This window comes from Benincasa hispida, chromosome 2 (assembly GCF_009727055.1).
Source record: "Benincasa hispida cultivar B227 chromosome 2, ASM972705v1, whole genome shotgun sequence".
NCBI lineage: Eukaryota > Viridiplantae > Streptophyta > Magnoliopsida > Cucurbitales > Cucurbitaceae > Benincasa > Benincasa hispida.
In genome coordinates, this window is record NC_052350.1 from 21,057,431 (window position 1) to 21,074,871 (window position 17,441).

The following is a 17,441-nucleotide window of genomic DNA, read 5'->3' on the forward strand; positions in this document are numbered from 1 at the left end:
TTTACATATATAAGTTGATAATTGACATATACCTCTAAAAATTTTGAGAACAAATCTGCACTTTGTTTTTCTTTAACAAAAAATTGTTGTATTATTTAATCCTTCCAATCAAAACTAATTGGCTAATTTTAAAATTTAATTAAAAAATATTAGACACTTGATTTAAACATTTAAAATTAAACTGAAATAGAATAAATTCAAGTACAAACCATAAGAAAAATATATTTCAACTTTGAAAACTTTCCATTTACGAAGACGTATTTTTTTATTATTATTTCTATACAAGTTGTTTATGAAATCAATCCCATTAATAATAGGATTGTTTTCAAATATAGTAATTTTTTTAGAGAAGAAAATATAGGGTTAAAGGTGTACCTGAACATCTCCATTAGGTGGACACCTTTTTAGCACCCCATTATCTCCTATCAAATATGATAAAATGAACCAACGTATTTTTAAATATAGCAAAATGTCACTATCTATGTGATAGATTACCATCATCTATCACGAATATTATTTATAGACTATAATATTTTATCATTTAAAAATATTTTTAATAATTTTATCATTTAAAAATATTTTTAATAATTTTATCATTTAAAATAATTTCTCTTAATATTATATGGATAAATGGTTGGTTTAGATAACAATTTTCTTTTTATATATAAAATATTGTGCCATGAATGACAATTAAATCTGATATGGAAGATATTATGAGTTGACTAGAACCTAGAAGGAATAATGAAATATTCTATTTCTTTACTCAACGTGGAAAAGAATGGTTTAATTTTCTTATATGTGTATATATACATAGTTAAATTATACAAATATTCCTTCTAACTTTTGGAGTCGGTTTCAATATTAGTCCGTACATTTAGGAAGTTTCTTTTTTATTCTTAGAACTTTAAAATTTGTTCCAATAAATATCTATGTAGAGATTTTTTTAATTAAAATATACGATTGAAATTGACTCGACTACAAATTTATAGTAATTAATTGAAAGACATACGTAATATTATTTACAACATCATTCACATAAATTGTCGTGACAATAAAATTTAAAAATTACTTATATAAATTATTTTATTGATATCTTTTGAGATAAAATAACTAGTGATAACAATCTTAATCTTTTTATCCTAGATTCATTTTAACTTTTACACATTAATTAGTTCATACATCAAATTTAATTTTCTTTATTTATTTTAATAATAAAAATAAATTTTTTGAAACAATTTTGGGGTTTATTAGTGTTTTTTTTTTAAAAAAAAATCCTAAGGGTAAAATTTAAACATTTTAAAGTCTAGGTCATCATTCAAACATATTCTAAACTATAATTTAATCTATATATATACACACACAATAAAACAACACCATTTCGTGAAATAATTGTTCTAAAAAATCATTAGTAAAGATTTAAACGTGTATGATAGATTATTAGATGGAAGAACTTTAAATTATTATATGAAGACTACAAAATGCACTATAAATTTCATGCTAGGTTGGCTAAAATGTGCCTCAACTAGGAGCAAGAACATGCTAATGGATACATCAAAAGGAAGGGAAAGGGAAATGGTGAAGGCTGATCTAATGCCATTTTGGGAGAGAAAATGGACCAAGAGAGACAAATATATGGCAGGTTTTTTTATCATTATGCACATGATTTGTATTATTGCACCCTTCCAATTCAATTGGAATGCATTTAGGGTCGCAGTTGTATTGTAGATTGTCGTAGGTTACTTCGGAATCAATATTTCGTATCATAGAAATCTCTCACATAGAAGTTTCAGACTTCCCAAATGGCTTGAATACTTATTTGCTTATTTTGGAGTTCTAGCATTTCAGGTTTGACATTCTTAAAACTTCATCCTTTTTGTTGGAATGCCTTGAATTTGTTGTTGGCGCTTCGAACAATCAAGTACAGGGACCTTGAATTTGTTTCTTGGAATGCCTAGAGGTGTCGTTTGATGTAATTTTTCTGAAAACATTCTCCCTAATAATACTGTTCTCCCTCTGCCCGTGGATGTAGCTAACACACCGTTAATGAACCACGTATATCTGTGTGTCGATCTTCTCTATCTCTATGTTCCTTTTTATGTTCTTTAATTGTCGATTTCGTAACACTTTATTTTAAAAAGCTTTAAAATGTTATTACAAGATTAAAAGGTTCATAATCGACTAATATGTTTGAAACATCTCTATCGTCTCTACCTAGAAAATAATTCTATGTTCATTCAAATCTCTATTTCCGTAAATAGTTGCAACGTAATATTCTAAATGAAAATGAAAGATGTTATATTTATTACTATTCTCCAAAAATTTATCGGTTTCTTTTTCTTTTTGGATTATAGGGTGATCCAATCGATTGGGTGAACACGCATAGATGCCATCATCAGTTTGTCGATATAGAAAAAGACCCACATAGTCATATTCAAGGATTTTGGTTCAGTTATTTCGCTTGGCTTTTGGATTCTAAAAGAGTTTGTCCAGAGTATTTTAGTGATCTTAAAGATACAGAAAAAACCATCTTCTCATTGGTTTTGAAATATGGAAAGACCAAATAATGTTGGTGACTTGGAGAAACAAACCTTCTATAGATTTCTTCGCAAAACATATTTTCTTCATGCAATTGTTCTTGCAGTTCTTCTTTATGTGGTTGGAGGAACACCTTTTCTTATATGGGGAATGGTAAAATTAAATTACCCTCTCAAATTTTGTTTCCTTTTAATTATCAATATATATAAAACATATTATATTGCATAAACTTCTAGATAATTTGCAAGTTCGTAACACCCAAAATTATAATTTCACATTTGAACTTAGGGAATGTCATTAAAAATATAAAGTATGATATGATATATTACTAATTGATCTTTTTTGTTTTGCAGTTTGTGAGGACCATAGCATTCCTACACTTAACATTTATGGTGAATTCAATATGTCATCCATGGGGAAATCAACCATGGAACACTGGAGATCTGTCTAGAAATACTTGGTATAAGTGCTTTTTTGTATATTCTTTTCATTTATTTCCATTGTCAAATAGTTGTGATCTTTATTTTAATGAGCTAGTAATATTCTTTAAATGTGATAAATTTAAGGGGTCATTATATGCCAATCAAATCAGGAAAAACATCTTAAAAGTAGTTTCTTAAAAAAAAAAATTAAATATAAAAGGCAAAGTTAAGCGCCAACCATAATTTTATATATATATATATATATATGTATGTATGTATGTATCTACGTTGTTGGTAGTACATTTCTTATCGGTGATTCAATCATATGAACTTTAAAGCTAAACGTGCTTAATTTAGAGCAATCTTATGTTAGGTAACCTATTGAGAATTTTCTTAGGATGCACGTGAGTGAAGACAAAATATATTGAAAGGATCAGTGTTGGTTCATGGGACAACTTTCACTAGCTAGATCATAGGAAATGCAAAGAAATATTGAGACCATCAAGTACCGAACCTAGATTTTGAATCTTGGCCTAGAGTGTTACAATATTAGTTAATGTATATATGGACAAATCAATTATTATTAGGTTATATATAATTATTAGTTCACTAATATCGTGTCTAAACAAATTCATTAGTCAACAAGCACAATAAATACGATGTTACTATAAAATCAATTCTTAATCTTTTAAAAAAATTTCAACGATATCTTGCCAATGTATAGCTTAGTCGTAACTAATATCTAATTCCTTTTAGATTGAGTTTAGAGGTTCAAATCTTCATACATTCAATACGATCATTCAATGACGTTGTGTTTGTAAATTAATCAAGCTAAGTTGATCTTATGACTAAAAAATTTTGTATTTAATATTTTGGATTTCTTGTTAGGTGGATGTGTTTGTTTACTTTTGGAGAAAGTTGGCATAATAATCATCATGCTTTTGAATATTCAGCGAGACATAGACTTTAGTTGGTACATTATTCGGTTTCTTCAAGCCATTGGATTGGCAACTGATGTAAAGTACCATCTCAATCTCACAAGCAAAGGCTACTAGCTTTGAACCAAGCCAAAAGAAAAGGCCTTTGAGAATGGTGTTTTACATCCAAATAACTTTCTTCAATTATCATATTGTTGAACATGATCTTTAATTTTTTATCATGTTAATTTCCATTCATCATTTTTAATAGTAAAACTCTTCCTAGGTTGTTTTGGTACAATTATAAAGTTTAAAATTAAAATAAAACTTTCAAAATCTAAAGAAGGTAATTGGAAATTTGGAATTTACTTTAAAGTTTAGAAATGTTATTGTTTAATTTATCTTAATTGAGACATATATTATTTGTTTATTTTTTAAGATTAAAACCATTCATGTTTAGCATACAAATTAGAAAGCCTGTACAAAAAATAATAAATTAACCACGATTGAAAATGTTGCTTTTTCTTTAGATTATATATAACTTTTTTTTTGAGCGAGAATTCAAACCTATTAGATAGGTTGCTAAAAAGATTATAGAACTTCTATAGTGGAACCCATGGGATCATTGATTGGAATTTGGAAGAGATATTCACGACGTGGGTTGATAACATATTTTTGTTTATTGATTTTTGAAAATTAAACTTATTTTCTTTTATTTTCTTATTATAATTTGCATCTTTCGATGTAAGGATATGAATTGAATTTGTAGCTTAATTTTTAAAAGTAATTTTTTTAGTTTTTGAAATTATGTCTAATTTTTTAAAATATCGATAAAAGGTATATAATAAAATAAGAAATTTAGATATGGAAATGGTGTTTATAGACTTAGTTTAAAAACTAAAAACTAAGGTCTCGTTGGATAACTATTTAAATTTTTATTTTTAGTTTTTAAAAATTAAGTCTATAAACACCATTTCCATCTTTAAATTTCTTGCTTTTTTTATCTACTTTTTACTAATGTTTAAAGAAATTAAGTCAAATTTTAAAAACTAAAATGTAGTTTTTAAAAACTTTTTTTTTTTTTTTGAAATTTAGCTAAGAATTCAATAACCCTTATACTTAAGAAGATGCAAACTATTGTAAGAAAATGAGATGGAATAAGCTTAATTTTTAAAAACAAAAAATGAAATAATTAAAGGAGTGTTCGTGGGTTGGGTTAGATTGAGTTGAAAAACTTTTTAGACCCAACTCAATCGTTCGGTTGTAAATTTTTCAACCAAAATAATTCTTATTTAAAATTGAACCCAACCTTAACCCAACTATGAAATATTTGGGTTGAGTTAGTTTGGGTTATCCAGGTCATTTATTTAAATATTTATTCTAAAAAGAATTAAAATGCTAATACGTAAAAAATTTGATTTAATTATTTTTATATATTGAATTAAGATTAAAAAATCAATTTCAATTTAATATAATGAAAAGTTTCGTTCTAAAGTGCTAAAAAAATATTTTTAGGAGTTATTGGAGAATGGTTTATTAAAAAAATAATGAAATTAAATAAAACTCAAATAAATATATACATATATAATTATATCACAGTTAAAAAAATATACATTTTAAAGTTAATAATAAAATCGGATTGGCTTGAATTATTTTAGGTGAACGGGTTGGTCTGGATTATTTTAGGTGAACCTATCAACAAATTCAACCCCTAAAATTTTCATTTATTTGAATCAAACTTAATCCAATCCGTGTTGATCGATTTTTTCGAGTCATCAAATTTTTTAAACACCTCTAATAATTATCAAATAAGGCCTAAATGATTATCCAACCAACTAATTAAAATTAAAGTTGAGTTATCCGCTGTTAATTTTATGTAGTAGGTGGTCTGTGGTTTTAGATGAATAGAGTATTCAATAGAGTAATTATGATCCAGATGAAACTTAAAATGAAGAGTTAGTTATTAGTTATATTCGTGAAGAAAAAATCTAACCTAGAAAAGAATATATTAAGTCTGATGATGCAAATTAAAGTGAGATTTTCTTAACTAAAGCCAATGATAAGCAGAATGCACCCTCTAGAAATTAACTTTTTCAATTAATTTTACCATAAACGTTTATATTGTTGGGTTTGATGCCCTAAAGTCTTGTGTTGTTAATATATGATATTTACTTCACATCTTGTATTTTGCTCAATTAATTGTTTTATTTGTTTTACCACAAACCAATAAACATAAAATCCCTGGTTATATGTATGTGACTCAAGCATGTATGTGGTGACATACAAGTGGATCATGTCTTGAGTGACAACCAAAATGGTCTGTAGTATATGGATATAGGAGGGAAACCTTATCCTGGTAACGCTACGGACACGACCCATTTTGTGGAATGGTTACAAGTGTTGTGACTTGTCACAGATGATCTGATCCTGATCATTCGTGTTGGGGACATGCGAGCAGGAGAATCCTATACAAAGAATTCATATAAGACCTAACCACGAAGTGTTAATGTCTCGTTATATAACACCGTTCATGACAGAGACTTCAGTTCACTAGGATAACCATAGGTAACATGACCTCAATCCTGAGTGAGTTGGGAACTCCTGCCATTGAGGACGGTCCTTTGATTTGTATGGGTTGCGAGTGACCAAATCGCCGATTCAAACCTACCAATTTTGGGGATTCGTCTGATTTGGGAACTGGGAACTCAGCTACACAAAATAGAATTCACTCCTTCCCAAGGCAGGGGTAAGTAGATAGATGGCTCCCTTAAGGGCTGATTCTGGGGCTTGAACGATGTGGCGCCACACACCTTCTCTTGGCCCGAGAGGTGGTTCACACATAGTTGGACTATATTGTATTGTTCATTAGAGGAATCAGTGGTACTTAAGGAGTGAGATGTAACTACAAGGGCAAAACAGTAAATTGGTCCAGCTGTACTTACGAGCATCTGTGAAGGGTCATCGTACTCATGAATGGTTATATTCGATGGACACAGAAATATATCTGTGGTAAAAAGAGTTCAGTTGTTGGTCTTTAGTGGAATCACTGACAGTTAACGGATGGTGGATCTCGTGGCTAAAATGTTTAGTCAGCTATTCACGTATCGTTGGAGCTTCGAGCCATAGGTCCATTAGGTCACCTGGGTAGTTTAGATAAAGTCGAGAACCAGTGTTTGGATTAATTTGAAATGTTTAAATTGACAAGAGGATGTTCAGTTATATATGATATAATTGGACTAGTTAATTATATATGATATAATTGGTTAAATATATGAGATACATTAATTTGGAGGAAATTAGATATAAATATGATTTATATCAAGTAGAGGAGAAAATACTATAGTAGATATGTGATATCAAACTATAGGATATAAATATAATATGATTATATTTATTAATTAATTAATTGTTTAATTATATGATAATTAACGAATTTATCCACGTTCAGATGTGGGAAGTGGGTTGCGATGGTTATGGTAACCGACGGATTAAAAATGAAAATCGTTTTCATTTTTCACAATCGTGCATTCATATTTTCGTCCGCGCCCAAAAGAATTCGTGAAAGCAATTGCAAGTGCCTATACGATAGAAGCTCGTCCGTCTAAACGATCGTCTGCCTCACGTATTCTCTAAATGATCGTATACATTTTTCCTAAACGATCGTTTAGCCTTTCATATACGATTGTGTAGCTCTTCTATACGATAAGCATTTTGTTATACGATAGCACTGTTTTTCTCCCACTTGCTTATCGTCTACACAACATGTTGTCCTCCGTCCTCTACCAAACTCACCAAAGCCCATTCTTTGGGTTTTCGACTTCGAGGATACTCGCGTTTCTCTTGTGGTGGTGTCGTCCCCACTGCAGTGTTCGTGTACGTTTTGATCGTGCAGTTGCAGTCAACATACACGCCGGGTGCTGGTAGATCTGTTGGGAGGATTTCCGTTGCTTAGGGTTCAGACGTGCGAAGAGAGTCTTCAACTAGTATGAACTCTTTTCTTGTTAATTATTGTATTCTGAGCATGCCGATAATTAAGTTTATATGCATAACTGATTGTGTGGAATGTATGTGTTTTGTGTTTCGATCACTATGAAATGGGAGCAATCTAAACCCACTCACGAAACTCTCGGTATGAGATCCTTCACATATATCAAGTTGAGGGGAGAATATATCTATATCTACATCTATATCTATCTATCTATCTATCTATATATATACATAAAGCGCACACAACATTGATAATTAATTAACCTTAAAGTATCTCTACAAGAAATAATAATAATAAAAAAAAACTTTGTTGAGGGGGTGTCCAAGGCAATGTCGTCCTGTTGGATTTTTGTCCTAAAACTCGTAGTTTGTAATATCATATTCTTGTTCAATAAAGCAGTTATTGAAAATCTTTAGTAAATTTAAATTCTATATTCATGAATCCAATAAACTAAGGTTCCGAGGCTATTAAGTTTAAGTTTGAACTTTATGTAGTGGCATAAATGTGGATCAAGTTCAAATATATATAGTCAAAATGGTCTATAGTATATGAATAAGGTTGGGTGCCTTATTCTGCGGACACTATGGATACGGCCCATTTTGTAGTTAGTACAAACGATGTGATCCTAAATCGTTCATGTAAAGACATGAAAATGGGGGCATCCTATGTAATCCTATGTAAAGAGTTTACATAAGACTGAACCATGAAATAGTCACTTTTACGTTCTAAATGTCGTTTAATATATAAAACTGACTATTTCGTCAATTGATGATCTAGGTAACTTAATCTTAATCCTGAGCTAACTATGAACTTTTGTTCACTCGGAATTATCCTTAAATCTGCATAGGTGAGGACAACTCATTATCACTGGCCCAATAAGCCTCCCATTTTAGGGGTAAGATCAGGTGGATAGCTGGGAACATAGGGTGCAAGACGGAATTCACTCCTACCCGTTATAGGAATAATAGATAGGTTGTTCCCCTTAGTACTGAATCGAGGTATTGAACAAGGGGCCCCATCCTCTCATTGGCTCGAGAAGGGTTCGGTTTATAGGTTGGACCTTAAACCAATTGTTCATTAGAAGACCAGTGGAACTTAAGGAATAAGATGTAGTCTCGGGGGTAAAACGGTTTTTATGACCCAGCCGAGATTACGAAAAACCTGTGAAGGATTAACTTACTAATCATGGTTATATCAAATGGACACAAATATATCTATAGTGAGGGGAGGGCAACTACGGGACTATAGTGGAATGATCTGTTAGTTAACGAATGTTGATTAGCTCCGTCTAAAGAGTTTAGCCAGCTAATCTCGAATCATTGGAGCCCATGATCTATAGGTCCATTAAGTTCCCCTACTAGCTCATGTAGAATAAAATTAGAACAGTATGATAGAATAATTCGAATTGTTCGAATTAGGTGAAGAGAGAGAAACCGACAAGTATATGTGATATAGTGATCGGTTTTTTAGTTTAGAGATACAACTTTAATATTTAAATGTGATTTAAATATCAAGAATATGAATACGTTCATATTCAGAAGTGCGGAAATAATGGAAATGGTCAAAAGAAAGACCATAGAGTATCGAGAAGAGGCATGGAGAAACACACGTCCCAAAAGGAAAAAGTTAGGGACTTGAATTTCGAGCCGATCGGATAAGCTTAAGGAATAATCGAGCCGAGTAAATGAGCTCAATGGAGAACTGAGCCGAGCTTAATGTTCTTGGTTGACTAGATGAGCTCGTCTGATGCCCTACAACCTTGAGACCCACAATCTCCCTAACACAGCAGACATTATACGTAACCACAAAAAGGTATAAGAGAAAGGAGAGCCTCGAGTCACACAACCACTCTGATATCGTTGCTGTTATATGTAACCAAAGGTGAGTGTTAGAGGAAGGGCCTAAAAATAGCTCAACTCAGTGACTTCTAAGGAAAAGAGTAAGTAATCTCCAAAAGAGAGACCTAGCCTTACTTTTTGTGTACTCCACTAAACTATATACTTTTTGTACTAACTTAGGCACCGGAGTGTGGTAGGCTTGGCACCATACCGATGCGAGGATCAATTATACAAGTCACCTCGAAATAACTCGAGACCAAACCAAAGACTAGTAGGCCTAAGTTGACCATGAAAGCCCCAAAACATCATCCAATACAGATGAGATCCGAGCGGCAACAAACATCACAAAGGTTAATCAAATGAAATTGATTTAGGCTCATTATTATTTGTTTGACAAATTCTTCCAAGTGCTAATGAATGACTAAATATGCCCATGTGAAACTGGGTAATAGTTATCAAAGTGTTGATATAATTAAATTTACCATAACCCATCAACTTAAGAATTAGGTCAATTGGTGATTTAACACATGCTATTAGAGCACATGAAGCCTAATCAAGAATTCTTTCCAAAAATAAAAAATTGGAATAATTCAAGAATGGTGAACCCAAAGAGGCATAATCTTAAGAGACATGTTAAAGATCTCATATTGGAAATATTAAGGGGCCTCACAATAAGGTTTCAAAGTTACTTTAGGATAACCATATAAATATGTCCGATTGCATGTTTGGCTAGGGTTAGCATTGGCATTGGCCGAGGTTGAGCATCTTCCTTTAGGCTTATTTTGGTCCTAGGGTAATGCTTTGGGCTAGGGTAAGTATGGGACATGCCCTATTAGCTATTTTGCTAGAGTCAGTCTCGACTTTGGTCTTGGTAAAGATCACTACTACAAAATCTAAATTACTTGACACTTTTAGTTTTTAATTACTTGATGTTTCTGTGGAAAAAAATATCAAATAATATAATTTTAGACAAAAAAAAAAATGTCAAGTAAAAGGGTTAAAACAGTGGAGATTGATGGAATATTTCGGATATTTTCATGCGAACATTTACTTGACACGATTTTCGTATCAAGTAATATAAGGTCTTACTTGACACGTTTCACGTGTCAAGTATAAGAAGCTCTTACTTGACATTTTTTTCGTGTCAAGTAAAAGGGTTAAAAAAGCAGAGATTGACAGAATATTTTGGATATTTGATAGGCCTCCAATTATGTGTCGCTCATCATCAACTTCTACTAAGCGATCGTGTAGTATTTGATAAGCGATCGTATAGCATTTGGTAGACGATCGTATAGAAACTGGTAAGCGATCGTGTAATGTTTTGTAAGCAATCGTGTAGTTTTAGGTAAGCGATCGCGAGGTGTTTGTGGGCGATCATCTAGTGTTACTCAGCGATCGTATTGCATTTGGTAGGCGATCGTATAGAAACTGGTAAGCGATCGTGTAACGTTTTGTAAGCGATCGTGTAGTTCCAGGTAAGCGATCGTTTAGTGTTACTCAGCGATCATGTAGAATTTGGAAGGTGATCGTATAGCATTTGGTAGGTAATCGTATAGAAACTGGTAAGCGATCGTGTAATGTTTTGTAAGCAATCGTGTAGTTCCGGGTAAGCGATCGCGGAGTATTTGTGGGCGATCGTCTAGTGTTACTCAGCGATCGTGTAGAGACTTTACTATTTTCATTTTCCTCTCAAATTAAAAACGTTTTTTCTCCTCCTTTACTTTACTCACCGATCGTGTAGAGACTTTATTTTTTTTTCCCTCTCCCATTTTCATTTCCCTCTCAAATTTGGTTACCCTCCTACTAAAATTATCAAATAAAATAATATTTCCCTCTTCCATTTTCATTTCCCCTCTCAAATTAAAAACTCTTTCTCTCCTCCTTCACCATCTCACTCACGACCTTCTCATTCCCCCTAAATTTTTTCTTCTTCCATGCACCCGAGAGCCCTAGTTGTCGTCGACCTTCATTCTCCCCTCACTTCTATTCGCGCCATTGTTATTGAGTTTTTCATTTCGTTGTCTGCTCAGTTGTACCAACCCTCTCCCTCATCGTTTGCTCAACTCCCTCTCCGTCTGGTCAATCGTGCCAGCCGGCCAGCTGTGCACGTCGTTCGCGAGTCTTCAGCCCCACCTAGATTTGTAGCCGAACGCTTCTGTCGCTTCAGCCCCACCCAGATCTGTAGTCGAACGCCGTCAATCGCTTCCATCGCTTCCGACGCTTCAGCCCCGCCCAGATCTGTAGCCGAATGTCCCCAGCCCCGCCCAGATCTATAGCCGAACGCCCCCAATCCTTGTTTTTGGTAAGGTTTGGTAATTTTGTGGGTTTATATGCATAATTATTGTTTGATTTTGGGTTAGTTTTGATAAAAACCCACCATGTTTAGGTCATAGATTCAGGTTGTAGCGGAGTTTGAAGATTGGAAGCGTGTTGTGCGGGGTTGCAAGGTTTTGACTTTGGCAAATTTTAGTAACTTTTAGTAACTTATTATTAAAATTTGGTTTGATGTATATTCAGACTGGACAAAGAAATCAGTATACGAATGTTCATGTTCCTCTTTTGTTTTCTTTTCAAGAAAGTTGGTCGAGGCTCGAGTGAAGCATCGATTTGAGTAAACACTTCGGGTAAGTGTTTTGGATGTATTTGAATGATTGTGATTTGAGTTTTAATATAGCATCTTCTGTAATGATTTGCTTGTTTGAACGTTTGATGATGAGATTGATTTTGAAGTGTTTGAAGGAGTTGAGTTGTTGTCCAATAGGTTTGAGACCGATCTTGGCAAGGTTTTGGTAAGTTTGGAGGTTAGTATTAATAGTTCTTTGTTACCCTTGAAGTATTGGTCTAATAATTGAGTTATTTTCAATTTTTGATGTTCAATTCAAAGATTTCAAGGGATTGGAGCCACTGTCCAACAAAGTTAACAATGTTTGGACGTTTTGATAGGTATTAAGGCCTTGAAACTCTTTTGGAATTGTTACATAGTTGCTGGAATTTGTGTTTTGTAACCATTATTATTGAACTTTTCGTAGGTTGGATTACGTTGTTGTATTTTAACACTTATTTATCTATTTTGAAATTTGATGTTATTGCTCTTTATTCTATTTTGCAGGTTGACTTGCTTAAACATGGCTTGTCTGACCCTTAGTTCTCGATCATTAGACTTCAATGCTCAATGTATAGATTAAATAATGTACTTTGTTGAGAGGTTATTTATTAAACAATTTTTCACTTTTGTGTTTGTTGAAAGTTGAGTTTTGTATACAAAAGCAATACTTGAGATTTTATTTTGTGCATGTACACGTGAAAGAGAAATATTTTTGTAATTTGTGAAGAGTGTTCATAGTTGAACATATGGATTTTTAGTGAATATATTGAGTTGATAGATCTTAAATGTATAATGTTTATTTATTTGATGTAATTGTATTGTTGAAATACAAGACAGAAAATGAGAATATCGATTGGGAGCATTTAATTTGAAAACAAAAGGACATATACTTGACACATAAAAAATGTCAAAGAGTATCACACTATACTTGACACTCGAATAAACTTGACATACACCAATGTCAAGTGTATTATCTTTATTGACACAAAAATTATATCAAGAAACATTTGTCTTGATGTTTTTTCGAAGTCAAATTATCACGCTATACTTGACACTCGAATAGTTGATGCTTTTATAAGTGTCAAGTATACCATTTACTTGACATTGGAAAAACGTCAAGTAATCCAATTTCTGTAGTAGTGAGGGAAGGGAGTGAGAAATTTTTTTCTATTTATAATACGAGTCGGGGAAGAGGATTATACTCCCAGTTCCCGATCCCGCCCCGCCCCAACTTTAGTGTGTGTGTATATATATATATTGTAGATTTTCTTAGGATAATTATGGATGTTTTGATTTTTTAAATCTAAAATTTTACTACTTTAATTCCTTATATGTTGTAATATTTAAGATATGATGTTCTAATTGTTTATGTTTAATTTTTACAAATTATAAAAATTTAGTAATTTAATTATATCTTTTCATATTGCATGTGTACTATTCTTTTGAGGGCGGGTTGCAAGAATAGGAAAAAGAATTATGAAAAGTCAGTATGTGTCTGCAGTTTTTATGTTTTGCCAATGTAGCAAAAAAATTGGTCTAACCCAGAATTAGAAAAGTCCAAAAATTACTAAAAAAAACATGGACACATGCAAAATTAGAATTTCTCTTTCAATACCCTTCTAATTTTTATTTTTGTTAGTATTTCAATTAATTAAGTGGTGCAAATTTGGTAAATATCAATTGAATGTGTATTTCTTTTGAGATGTATTATTAGATTTGAACAATATATGTACTACTACTTAAAATTATTAATGTTTTATTCATCATTGTTATACTTCTAAAATACTAAAAAGCAAAGTAAAACAAGAAGGTCCAAAATTCCCAAATTATTAATGTTTTATTCATCATTGTTATACTTCTAAAATACTAAAAAGAAAAGTAAAATAAGAAGGTCCAAAATTCTCCCATGGCTAAAATGTCGATTGTTGATTGATGGTGATTGCTATTAGAGATATTGTTGATGTACTTAGAATATTGATTTGTATTACATACATTAATGATACACTTGGAATATTGATTGGTGTTAGATATACGGTTGATATACTCATGTCTTACTTCAAATATTTACTGATTGATGTCTAATACACACGAGTCTTTTATATATATATATATATATATAGAAGAAATGGAAGATATGGACACGTGATGTGTGTGTGGCATGAAGAATATGGAGTAAATGGAGGTAATGGAAGGATGCATGACTGACACGTGGCAAATAGATAGGAAATAGATAATGGAATGGAAAATTATGATTATTGAATGGAAAATTATGACATTTTATGGAATGAAAAATTATGATTATGGAATGGAATGAGTATGTTGGTATGGAATGAGGCAAAGGTTTAATATAATATGTGGTTGAAATGATGATGAAAAATTTGTGTAAATTAAAGTTAATAAAAGAAGATTAAATTAATTGTTGAAATTGATAAAGAAAGATTGATGAAAATAAAGTAGGTGTTGGAAATATGAACTTACTTAAATTGTTTGGAAGAAATGAAGAACTTTTTTATTTTTCAACACAAGGTACAAATTCTCTAGATTTTCTTTCAAGGCAAAAACTAAAAGATGCGGAAGAAAAAACTTGTGTCCCTAGATTCATACTAAGCCTCCTTTATAGAGATAGGAAGCTTACCATGCATTACATTGGGTGGACATATTATAGGACACATGACACCTAAAATCTAAAAAACCAAACATTTGTATAATACCTTGAGACTTAAGTTTGACACGCGTACAACGTTTTGTCTTCAATTGGATTTTGTCGTCAACTTATTTGATTGAGTTGGCGTGTGGATGTGACGCATATTTGCAAATTCGTTATCATCCTCTTCTTCTTGAATGTTTTATATATTTTCTTCTTGGCTGGTAGTGGATAGAGACGAAATTTGTTGAAGAATAATATTGAGCTCTTCTTCATTTGATACTTGTATCATTGCAGCCATCAGTCTTGATTTTTGAGTAAAAAATGATTGATTCTATTGTAGGTTTGGCTTCACGTTGTGGGGATAGATGGAAAATTATTTTTCCACCACATTTTTTGAAGCAACAGCTGTGTTGAATTTGTCCCACTAATTGATTCAATATGATCGAGATAGGCGGGAGATGCCATTTGATTCTGTAACAGAATAATTCCAGCAAAAGATCCAGGCTAGATGAAAGTAATTTGAAAAACGTAAAGTTAAGTCAAAAGAATTTGAGAAAACATTATTTGAAAAGAGATTGCCTCATTAAGGCCAAATATATCCCACCAATTATTAAACCATAATGGAAAATTTTGAACACATGTTTTGTCAAATATTATGAACCAAGAATGATTAAAATTGTTTAACCAAAACATATTGTACCAAACATGTATGAATAGGTTTGTGGATAAATACTTTGATTCCATTTTGTTGGAGTTAGAACATGAAGAATTCTAATTTTTGAAAAGACAATTCTATTGGGGTCATCTTTATTCTTGTTATGGGTGGTTTCAATTGAGTCGGTATCAACAAGAATAAATTCATAGAATAAACGAGTTTTTTGTGGATGGTTTGGAATATAATGAAAATTTGACGGAAATGTTTTTTCAATTGTTTCAAACATAAATTTACCTATGAATTCTGGTTCAAGAGTTGTAATGTATGAGGTCTGGGTTTTATTATGGTAAGAAGTAGATGAAAGTGATCGATAATTAAAAGTTTTGTTTGAAGATATAATTTCTAAATTTTGAGAGTTTGAGTTTGTAATGGCTTGGATGAGGTGGTTGGAGGAGTGGATGACTCCTCAATTTTGATAGGGGAAGAGTTGATTGTTAAGCCAGAAGGTCTTGAAGGGATGGAAGATCCCAAAATTTGAAATTTATTTGATAACGGCAATGCTTGAGGAGTTTTCCCTTTTCAATCCTCTATTGTCCGTGATGATTCTCCTTTAATAAATTGATACGCATGAGAGTATGATGTTTTGGTTTGTGGAGGTGTTGATCGTTGTTGTTGTTCTTGATCACGATCATGATCTTCTTCTTTCTTGCAAGTGGAATTCATTCGTTCTTTTCTTTCTCTCTTTCTCTCTCTTCTTTAGTCTTGCCTTGAAGAAATTCTCGAGTGTGGTAATCAGGAAGGGAGTTTGCACTTCCTTTTATAGCTTCAATTTTGAAATCAAAACAAGAAAGTATTGCTTGCCATCTGGCAAAAATTTGTCAAGAAATCAGGTTTTTAACATCTTTTGTAAAATATCTGTAGCTGCTTTGCAATCCACGCGTAAAAAACTTTTGTTGATTAAATCACTTTGAAAATTTTGAAATTTTTTGGTACATAAAACGATTGATAAAATCTCTTTTTTTATGGTTGAATAATTTTTTTGAGATCCTAGCCAACCCAAATGATATCTAACTAGTTGCTCGTTACTATTGATGGACTGTTTGAGAATGCCTCCATATCCTATATCTGATGCATCTGTTAATGAGTGATGCATGTGGATTGAAGATGGATAAACATGGAAGACTTTTGACTAGACCTTTGATGGTTTTAATGATGCATGTATGTTGATGATTCTATGGAGGAGGATTTTTTTTTAGTCTTTGGTATAGAGGTTCACATGTTTTTCTTAAATTTGGAATAAAGTCTGATATATAATTTAAAACCTAAGAATCTTTGTAATTGATTTTTATTGGTGATTTCTTCTGGAAATTTGTTAGCAAATTCTATTGATCTTTGAATATAAGGGTCATGTAATTGTTTTTCGATTCTTTTATGAACTATTTCTTCTTTTAGAAATTGTATTTGTTGGGTCTTTCTTTTCATCGAATTAACAGTTTTAAATATTGAGGAATTTTGAATTGAATTTATTAATTTAGTAGATATTAGGTTTACAAATTTGAACGTAATGTTTTGATTTAAGATTTTTGAATTTATTCCTTTCTCATTTACTGAGAATGGATAAAGTTGAGATAGGAATGGGGTTCCTAATATTATTTCTTCATCTAAGTCTTTGACTAATATGAAGGTATTTTTGAAACAATAAACTTAATTGCATATATGTGCATTTGAAAGTTTGTAACGAATTTTTAATCGTTGGCCATTAGCACTATGTAATTTTTCGGAGGTTTATTCAAAGTATTTGGTAGGTATTAAGCCTTCTCGTATACAGTTTTGA

The 17,441-nt window shown here is 31.7% G+C and overlaps 1 long non-coding RNA gene and 1 pseudogene across 1 annotated transcript; both read left to right on the plus strand.

The window, feature by feature from the left end:
* The first annotated feature begins 1,572 nt into the window (after positions 1 to 1,572).
* On the plus strand, positions 1,573 to 4,044 carry LOC120071890 (annotated as a pseudogene).
* A 7,574-nt stretch (positions 4,045 to 11,618) lies between these two features.
* Positions 11,619 to 12,396, plus strand: LOC120070713. Its single transcript, XR_005480018.1, has 3 exons — positions 11,619 to 12,002; positions 12,087 to 12,147; positions 12,276 to 12,396. It is a non-coding gene; the product is annotated as an uncharacterized LOC120070713 (long non-coding RNA).
* The last annotated feature ends 5,045 nt before the right edge of the window (positions 12,397 to 17,441 follow it).